Source organism: Poecilia latipinna, unplaced genomic scaffold, assembly GCF_001443285.1.
Source record: "Poecilia latipinna isolate Pla-1442-1.1 unplaced genomic scaffold, P_latipinna-1.0 Scaffold19, whole genome shotgun sequence".
Classification (NCBI taxonomy): Eukaryota; Metazoa; Chordata; class Actinopteri; order Cyprinodontiformes; family Poeciliidae; genus Poecilia; species Poecilia latipinna.
Window position 1 is genome coordinate 504,164 of NW_015112635.1, and position 10,624 is coordinate 514,787.

General features: G+C 37.0%; 1 protein-coding gene across 1 annotated transcript in view; it reads right to left on the reverse strand.

The window, feature by feature from the left end:
- The window catches only part of map2 (microtubule-associated protein 2), a 96,177-nt gene extending 86,867 nt beyond the window's left edge, over positions 1 to 9,310 (reverse strand). The window contains exon 1 of the mRNA XM_015034852.1: positions 9,211 to 9,310. The gene's annotated coding sequence lies outside the window, so the exon portion shown is untranslated. The remainder of the gene's footprint in view (positions 1 to 9,210) is intronic.
- Between the last annotated feature and the right edge of the window lie 1,314 nt (positions 9,311 to 10,624).

Genomic DNA, 10,624 nt, shown 5'->3' on the forward strand with positions numbered 1-10,624 from the left:
CATATCTCAGTTGAATCTAGAATAGGCTTGTAGGATGTCAGCATCAGTATTAAATTCCTTTAATATCCCAGAGGTTCTTTGACACAAAAAAAATAATTGTATGCAGACTGATGGCAAAAAGATGGAGTGAACCAATTTAAACACATTTACAGGGAAGTTGGTAATATTGTCAGAATACTGAAGAATGGCCATGTGCACATTGGAACAATGGTAAAAACACCCAGTTGTGTAATCATAATTGGTGTGAAAAGCACACCAGTGACCTTCTCTTTATGGTCCTCTAGTCGGCTGTTGAGCATTTTGCTTGATGCAGTTTACCAATAGAGCAGGGGTGGCCAAGTCCAGTCCTCGAGAGCCACCATCCTGCAAGTTTTAGAAGTATCCTTACTCCAACAGACCGGGATCAGCTCTACAGAGGCCTGATAATGAGCCAGTCATTTGATTCAGGTGTGTTGAAGCAGGGATGCATCTGAAACTTGCAGGATGGTGGCTCTCGAGGACTGGACTTGGCCACCCCTGCAATAGAGGATTGATCATAAAAAGTTTATTTATTTTAAATGGAAAACAACATCTGCTTCTCTTTCAAACCGTGGCTTAATTACTGTATGTAGACAGCAGTTATGTAGCTTTAGAAAAGGAGGCGGAGGGGAGAATTCTGCTGAATCCTCCTTTCAAAACCCCCTCAAAGCCTTTGTTTGACATAATTGTTTCTTCTCGAGCTCATCTCATATCTGCATCATCAAAGTCTGAACGCTACAACTTTCTGGCGTCCTCCAAGACTGAAATGTTGAATCTTACCGCTAATTCTTAACCTTCGCCAATTCTCTCTTTATCCGCCTCGTCATCTTCTAAGTCATGTTTGTCCTTCACTCTAGATCTTAAGGACATCAGCAACATTTAAAAAAAAAACAGAGAAGCTTCTTCAAGTCCAGTTGATATCCACCCAGCCTCTGTCTTTCTGAAAGTTATAAAGAAACAAAGTATCATTTTACTTTGATCCTCCTACAACTCCCATTCTCCGAAGCGATTCTTTATAAATCCATCTCAGGCGCCTCTCAGCCAAATAATCATAGCTTCATTTACTTTTGGTACACATGGACCAAAAGACAAGATTTTTATTTATTTTTTTAACTCAGCTGTCAAGCCAAATTCTGTAGGATTGTAAATCCCAATAAATATCTCAAAATAATTTGAAACTGTTTTTATCATTTGAGAAATATTTTCAATCAACAAACAGAGGAGCTCTTCTGCAACACCTAGATGTGTCTTCCATTACTGACGTCTAAAATCCACGTACTACAACGTTCAAATACTTGAAAAGAAATCTACTTGCAATCCAAAGGACCAGATATAAACTTTGACGTGATCACTCTTTCCAGGATGTTGCACCTTGACTGTGGAACTAGCTTTGTTTGTTTTTACTTCGTACCGAGAGATTTGACTCATTTAAAAAATAAGCTGATGATAATATTCAAACCCTGCTTTTCTTTTAGATCTTTTAAAATAATAATTTGTTTTTAATCAATATCTGAATAAAAGTCTGAGTACAAGCCTGTTCAAATTGGAACAACAGCAAACACACAAAAAAAAATACAGACAGGAATCATCAGATACTTCAGTTGCCTGTCAGGTCATGTGTACCGTGTTTATATTTGTGCTAATTTGTGTGGATGTGTGCTTTCGCTTTGTGTGCAGGATTTCCTCAACCGTTTGTGACATAACTGGAAAAGGAACGACTTGCTTCCCTGAAGACGACAGCCGAGCAGATAAAATGGAAATCTTCAAAACATTTCAAGAATTATTCATGTTCTCCTCTCATGTCTAACTTGCAAGCTTTTCCGTCTGGAATTCCCACAGATCCTCAAGAAGCTCAAAACTGCAGATCACACAAGCCGCAAAGTGTCTGGTGACAATATCGACAATATGGTGGGAATCTGGGAAAGCTAGAACAAAAGGCAATGGAAAAAATAAAAAACATAAACAAAAACGAAGAATGGATAACAGCTGAGACAATACGGCGCACTACATGAAATATACTTTTCTTGTACTATGTCTGTGATGAACAACAAATTTACCTGGCTTTATTATTATTGTAACATCACACCAGCAAGAGTCAAATTGGCCTCGGAAAGAAGCTCTCAAACTTCTTTAAAAGATCCATCAATTTGGTAAATGCCTAGTTTTTCCAAGTAGCTTAAATTGCTTCAAATCAAAACTTGGACTTTTTCAGCTTCTTGGGGTATGGTATAAGAACAAACAAATCACTTCCGTTTGTTGACATTTAGGATGCATTTAGTTGCACTACGTTTCATGTCTACTCAAAATTTGAAAGGACAGGTTTTCTTTTTAAAATATGTAAGTTCTATTCTTACTTTAATATAATGTCTAAGAAAATTGCCATTTCATTTTAATTTGGGAGGTAGTTTCAATCAACTTGTTGTAATTAAATGGAATTCTGACTCACCTTGACTGAAAGAGTCTTGGGAATCTTCTGTTTATTTTTCACCTATCAAACAGTCTTTTTGTTAAACAGAGGCATTATTCAGGACGTGTTAATGCAAATGGACAAAAAGCCCTTAATGTGCTGTTCAGTTAAGTGCTCTATGCTTTGTTTACTCTGCTGGAAGAAAATAAAAAATAAAGATTTTATTGCAGTGGAGTGCCTTCATTTAGCAGCTTCTGTGTCTGGTCTACGTTGCAGACCTTGGGGGGCGTCACCATCAACCTCTGTGCTCCATCAAGAAAAGCCATTAAGAGGAGCAGTAATATTAAAGCCGTTCACTAAACTGATGTGAAATGCAATTAGGCTGACAGAGTGTGTAGCCCGAGCAGTTTATGTAAGCTTGTTAATATTCAGAATCAGCACAAGCAGGATGTCCATCTGCATTCTTTCTCAGACAAAATGACAGACAAATAGATACGTCTGATTATAAACTGTCTGATTGCGGTTCCATAAACGGCAAATATTCAGCGTTGGGAACTGACAGGATTCACACTGTGCAAAATGCCCTTTCATTTTATACTTATAAATGAGCCCGATTCTCCAACCTATCCACGCATCTGTTTTGGATTTCTGCAAGTGTACCATGGCAACATTTTACCAAGAGACAGGGGTGAAAATTGGTCATTTTGACTGAGATGAAAGGAAGTCTGGCTGGGGAATACTCACCCCTCTGTACATGACTGATATCTGTTTAGCTAGTAAACACTTGCTAACAAGGATGTAGAAGGTTGTGGGAATTTCTTCGGCTCGAAAGGAATCGGGCTTGCTTTGAACCCATCTCAGGAGTGTTGGGTCTTTGATGGGAAGTGTGAAAGTGTTGCATAACACAGCAGTGAACAGGAGAAATTTTAATTGCATTTTTATATGTGTTATTATATCAATTTGAATTTTTTTTTTTTTTTTTTTTTTTTTGCTTAAACCTCCTCAAAATAGTTTACTGTGTGTTGGATTTTTAATATAGACAGCAAACTGTCAAGGAGTATGAACTTACACTTTGCTTACTTGCTTTCAACATACATAACATATTTTTGAAACCATTTTGGTGTTTTAAAACTGCCAAAATAAAAATCCTCAGGTACATTCGATGTAACTAGTTTGATTAATGTTAAACCATTTACAGTCGTGAGATTTTCCTCCATTTTCAACCCTCTGTGGGTTATTGTTAAAGTGGCTGGCCATTTATCTGCATTTCTACACCCACACACTCTTCAACAGCCCTTATAAAATCCAAACTAGCAAAAACAAGTGCTATAAACATGCATTTTACATGTAATTGTAGCAGTTAACCAATTGGACAGAGCATCAAGGCAGCGAATGTTCACACCGGACACAAACGACATTACCCAAAAAAAAAAAAAAAAAATGGTCAAAGAGTGTGGGAAAAGAAATGAAGAAAATAGGCAAGGAGTGAAAACTGCATTAAAGTATTTGAGTACAGTTCAATACAAAAATCTGGGCTTATTTTAGGGGATCTGATGGCTTAAACCCAGCTGTTCCACTGGAATTAAATAAAGAGCAGCAATCCCCTAGCCAGTTAGACATACTACCCTTTGATTATCTAACAAACCGGTCATTGGAGGACGTACGGACAAATGTATGCCACAAGTCGTAAAAGAAACAATGGCCCCAAATCTTAGACAGGTCATTTCCCTGATAATAACGCAACAAATGAAGTCAACATTCTCCACTGCATCAAAATTTTAAGGCTAACCTAATAGGATCACAACTAATGCCATCCATTTTCTGTGTTGATCAGTTAGGAGTTATTAGCTCAACTATATGACAGTTCTAAAGAATTAAACATGCAATTTTATTTAGACTATAGAAATAGTTGTTTTAAATCAAATGCACACATACATCAGTGACCAGCATTCTGCACCACGCTTTAATAGGAATTTTAATGGTTATTCACGAACATTTGGGGTGATCTTAGCCGACACATTGCCTTTCAGATCGTGTTCCAAACTTTTTTTTTTTTTTTTGTGGCAAAGGCATTAAATTACTGTGATGAATGTATGAATCCCTGTCCTGCACCCATACCCATCATTTCTCTTTTACCCTTCCACTTTGCTTTAAGATGTTCTGTCCTTGAACACAAGGTAGATCTACTTTAGGTGCCTCGTGTGAGAGATAATCCTGGATTTTAGCTCTGCAGTTAAAAACATTTTGAGAGAGTTTGGGTGCAGAATAGGACCCAAAATGAAAGATATGCAAGCGAGGGAGGGCGGATGATAGAGAAACAATAATTAGCTTTGCTTCACTGGTAAACAAATGGAAAAAAAAAAAAAGCTGTTCTGGCAAAATCCAAAGGCTGAAATTAGAATTCAGTACTGTCTTGAAAGCCAAATAAAATTCAAAGCAACAACATTTAGACCCAAAATGACAAACTGCAAAGAAGATATTGATAGAGGTTATAGAAACACACTATTCTTCCAAACAGCAGAACATTCAAGAAGAGACGACGAGGTCCAAGAGACAATAACACATTTCATTAGCAGAGACAACAAGGCCGAACGGTAAATAATTTATTTGATGTCTTTTACCCAATTGTATTTAATGCAATCAAAAAGCATTAAAAGTGGAAAACAAAACCCTGTCCTTCATATGATTTAAAGGTTTTCCCCAGTTCCTGTTTCCACAAACATATTCAGATATGTATGGTCTCTTTTAAAAGTATCCATACTTTTAAGAGATTTGAAATGCTCTTAAAAGTATTCATCTCTTTTAAAAGAGTATTTGCATTTTGTCAAGTTACAGCTTCATGTGTTATTGCATTTTATTGAAGGTTTTAATGGGTAACCCAACACAAAGCAGCTCATAGTTGTGAAGTGGAAGGAAAATACATATTTGTATTTTTTTTTTGTTTACAAATAAATATAACTGAAAAGTGTGGCATGAATTTGCACTTTTGCATTCACCTGCCTTTACTATAATCCCCCTAGATAAAGTCAAATGCAAACAATTGCCTTTAGTTAACGATAAATTAAGTCCATCTGTGTTTATTCTCACCTTCGTCTGAATCGAGACGTTCTGTGAAAGGCCCAGAGATTTGTTAGACAACTTTGATAAATAAACATCTTGCATCAGAAAAACCACTGAACACCGTTTGTGATTAGGGGACACAGTTGACATGTTAAAAATCTGTCCTCTTGTTCGATGCACACAAAGTTAAACTTTTTTGGCCTGCAAGTCAAGTTTTATGCATGACTGAAAACTAGCATTTAATTTCTTTATTTATTTATTTATTTAAGTTTATTTGATAGGGACAGACACACATCGACATAGACAAACTGAAGAGAATCGTAGTGCCATGTTTGCGCCACAGTGCTTATAGTTAATCCGCAGCACTTGTCCCTAGATGGGTGTTTTTCAACCTAAACACATCATCCCACTTTGAAACATGGAACATGGTGGGGACAGTGTCATTCTGCAGGAAGACATTTCCTCTGGAGAGAGCTAAAAACAGAAAAATTATTGAAGAAAACCTATTTTAAGCTGCAAAATACATAAGACTGAAGCTAAAGGCCACCTTCTGGCAGGAGAGCAAGTTAAAACACCCAACCAGATCTACAAAAGAGTGGTTTAGATCAAACCATTTCCATTTGTTTAAATAGCCAATCAGTCTGGATCTAAAAAATGTTGAAGATAAGTGATGAGGCAAACAGTGAAAGTTTTTTGTTCACCTTCACACCATCCCATTTATGATTGGTTCTGCACAGGATTGACTCTGTTGTATAGGTAAACTTTATGGCATTTTTTCTTCCACTTGACTATTATGTGCTACTTTGTGTGGATCTATTGTATTACATCCCAAAGCAGAACATTTAATTTTATGGTTGTACTAGCATAGAATATTAAAAAAAACCTAAAGGATTATGTGTTTGCAAGGCATTGTATCTTCTTAATATTTTGAAATGAATGTTTTATTTCTCAATAAAGGATTCAACTGTGTTGTCACACTGAAGAAGCCTTAAAATGTAACCTGATTACTTGCATAGCCACACTGACCACTGTGATAAAAACTGGGAAAAAAAAACAAAACAAAAAAAAAAAAACATTTTTGAGCCAGAAAGGCAGCGATAGTAAACGACCAGGTGGCAGACATGTTAGTTGCGTGACAAAATGCGTTGGTGCTGCTGCCACTGAAAGCCTCTCTTTATTATACAGAGATTTGTTTCCCACTTTCTTCTGTCTCACACACAGAGATAACTGCACATGCAGCACTGTGTCAAGATGTGACAAACGAGCTGTGTGCGCATGTGACTGTGTCTCTCCATGTCTTCTGGCAGATTTTATGTCATTCATATCACTGAGAATTAGGATTAAGTTACCTTATTCTCACACACACACACACACACACCAATCTTATGCACAGCACTACCACTACTTGAGTGTGAACAGGCAGACAGCACGGCTACCACACCAAGCTGGCACCTCTTCCTGGACTGCTGACTCCAACAACTGACTGAGCTAATGACAATGATGATTCAGGGTGACGCAGTAACTGGACAGCTTAGGTTCTTCCTAGATGATTTTAGATGGTTTTCCTTTTGAGCTGTCTGGAAAATAACCAAAATGTTATCATCCTGTAGGGACCCGTAGCAAACTAAAAAATTAGCTCATCCAATGTAATTTTGCAATATAGAACTTAGTGTCAATTGGTAAAGCTTCCAATTTTGGAATTTCACAAAAATATACATATATTTATGCATTCATGCTAGAGAGAAGAGCTAAATAGTGTGCAAAGGTTTTAAGGACATCTTTATAGAATCCTGTTCTCCACTGAGAGAAAATGATCCAAGGAGGCTGTGCTATAAAGCAGATTACGTTTAGTTACTGGATATTCAGTTATGTGTCTGGCTCACAACTTGAAGGGCAAAAAGCAAATGCCTTTGCTTAGAGAACAGTCTGTATCACAGCAAGAACTGTCTTATTTTGCCATCTATTTTGGGCACCCCTGTTTTATAGCCCAATTCTGCTCTGAACTTCTCCACAGCAGGGATGAAGATGGACACACTTTTCAGACATAATTAGTGAAAAATTCTGAAAACCACGCATGATGTTCTTTGCATTTCACGCCTATGTGCCATTTTGTGTTGGTCCTACATCTAAAATCCTACTAAAACACAAATTCATGGATCAAAATGTGACGAGTGTGGAAACATTCTAGGGGTATGACTACCTCGTAATACATTGTAAAAACTGGCACGCACATCTTAAAGATCCAGTTCCCCTCTAGGACTTAGGCAAAAACAAACAGTAAACAAACCCTGACTGGCTTGACACACCGAATTTCACCAAGTTCTTATCTAACTGCATTGCCAAAGAGTATCCAAATATATATATATATATATATATATATATATATATATATATATATATATATATATATATATAACTTAAATGCACACTGAATAAAAGGGATATTAATGCAGGTCATATGATGCAGATCACACCCACTTGCTGTGATCATTCACGTTAATGGCATTGTGTAACATGCGAAAAAAAATTAATAAATAAATCCTAGATGAATTCCTGCCAGCATAACAAAGGAAAGCAGGTGGAACACTCAGCCAGAATCTCCAGACAAATACCTTCATGGTGCGCTCGGCAATCTGCAGGACTCCATGAATCCCACCCTCATCTTGAATGCATGAGGCATCAAAATGTATGTGCAGACACTGGAGCAAGTGGACTCCACAAAGGGAAATCGATATCCAACCCCCAGCCCCCAATATGTAAATGAGATGTGACTGAAGCCAGCATGCTCTAAGTGAGAAATCCATCTTGTGTGAGCTAACCAAATATCCATTCAGAGGGAGCAATTTGACCTCAGACGGGGTAAATTACAGGCTTTTTTTTTTTTTTACATTAGATTCACAATGGTCAAAAGTCATATTTTATTTCAGAATGAAATAGACTATGTTGACAATAGTAGGCTATATATTACTGATGTTTAACATGGAATGGGAAATATCAATAGCAGAAATGCAGATTATTGGGATGTGTGATCAATCAGGGGGCACGCCAATATGACTCAGCACTGGTGTTTGCAGCCATCTCCCTTTCTCTCTTCTCTGTCATTAGAAAAAATAAATAAATAGCAAGCAACTATATTTAAGCACTTGTTTTTAACATCCATATTCATTTTATACTGTATGTTTGTGTAGCTATATAGTCTCTGGAACCTGATGGTCATTCAGTGGCACCGCAGCCAGCCAAGTTCCTGCAGGCACCGCAGTAGGTGAAGCCTTTCCAAAGCCCAATGCAGACATTTTTTTTTTTTTTTAATCATTTAATTTTCTCACATAGAAACAGTACGTATAATTGGACCAATAAGACACAGGACAATTAGGTCAATCAGCAGGTCTCTCCCTCCACAGAATCTGGGTTTCTAGATCTGTTGCTCAGCAGTGATTTCACATCAGATTAAAGCCGCAGAATCGTCCCTTTAAAAGCTGAATGGCACCACAGAACTACACACATACACTCACAAGAACCGAGATCCAGTTCTGTTATGCACGAACAATGCCTAATTTCCCCCCCCCACCTCATCAAAGAGGTTGAGCTCCTTAAAACATTCACTTATTGTCTGATGATAAGATTGCCTCAATGTCAATGTCTTAGGCTTTTTAATTGAGCTACAGATTGTGTTTTCTGCTGCATTACAACGCCGGTAGTGAGTAAAAGAAGTATAAAATCTTTACCTGTTCGGCTCGGCGTCTTCCAGTAAAACACCGGTCTGTCTGACACAGAAGCAACGCAGCCTTTCAGTTACCGTAATACCGGAACTAGGCGTGCCGGTTCCTGTTTATACAGGTTACTACGGTGCTCTGGAGGAGCCATTCTTGCTAGAAACTACCATAGTGGTTGAATCAAAATATGTCTGCATTGTCATTCATTTTCGGTAGTATGAGGGGAAAACAGAGTAAATAGTAAAAAAATTAATGTAAATTAATGCTAGAAAGACAGCTATCACCGCCTGCCGACTCAGCTCCATGCACCAATAAAATGTGATAATGCTGACAGTCACCGTAAACATTTTTATGACCATAAAAAGTGTCACTTCTTTTCGGCAGGTGCGTCATAGCGTCGTTGATAGTGGGGGGAAAAAAAGACAACTGAAGTGTAGCTGTTTGTCTTATGAAATTTAATGATGATGATGGTTGAAACTTTTTTTTTATCATGTTGAAATAATACTGACAAAATATAGCAAATCAAACGGCACATGACAATAAATAAATAAATTTATTTTTTTAATTTTGAAAAATATTCCTTAATTGAGCCCTATATAAGATCAAAACAGTAAAGTAATGCATTTAGTGCACCGTTAAAAAATAATGAAAGGAGACATTTTATTGACAGTTCTTTCTTTATTGCTTTTTAATATTATTATTTTGACAAAGTAATCCAAAACTATTCTGCTGCACTGTTTTTACTATAAATATGGTGACTTAGAGGCGCATCAAAAAATATCTTGACTTTCTGATGTGATGCAAGTCCATGGCAAATGGTAAGCTATTTTTTTCAAACTTTGATAGAAGGACGCCCTCTAGTGTGTAACTATAAAAATACATAAAAATAGTAAAAGCAGACTGAGCCTATTTTAAAACCTATTATTAAATGTTAAATCCTTTTTAGTTAAGTCAAATAAGCTAAATATATCCAGTAAGATTAAAGTGTAACCTTACTTAACCTTTAATGTTATTAGATTCATTTTGTTTTGCCTCTTATTTGAGAAGCAATAGGCCCCTCTTGTGGCCAGCAGTGATTCTTTGCCTTTTATTTGAGACTAATTAGGTGATTTGTTTTACAGATGCAGCTAGAGACGAGATGAACTTAAGATGTAAAACCTTGGTCTTTTTAACCTTTCATCACAAGACCTGCTCTGTCCGTCATAACTCCTAACACAAGTTAGCACTAGAGCTAAATGAAACTACGAATCCTTCACAGGGAGATTTGAAGGATCAATTAAACTGTAAAATGTGCAGACTTGATAAGTGTATTTAAAGCACATTCTCAGATCACTATAAACTTCAAATGGGACATCATTAATGAAAATAAATAGTTGCCCTTGACATTTGACCAGATTCACATGCACACACCAGGAATCAGCCATGT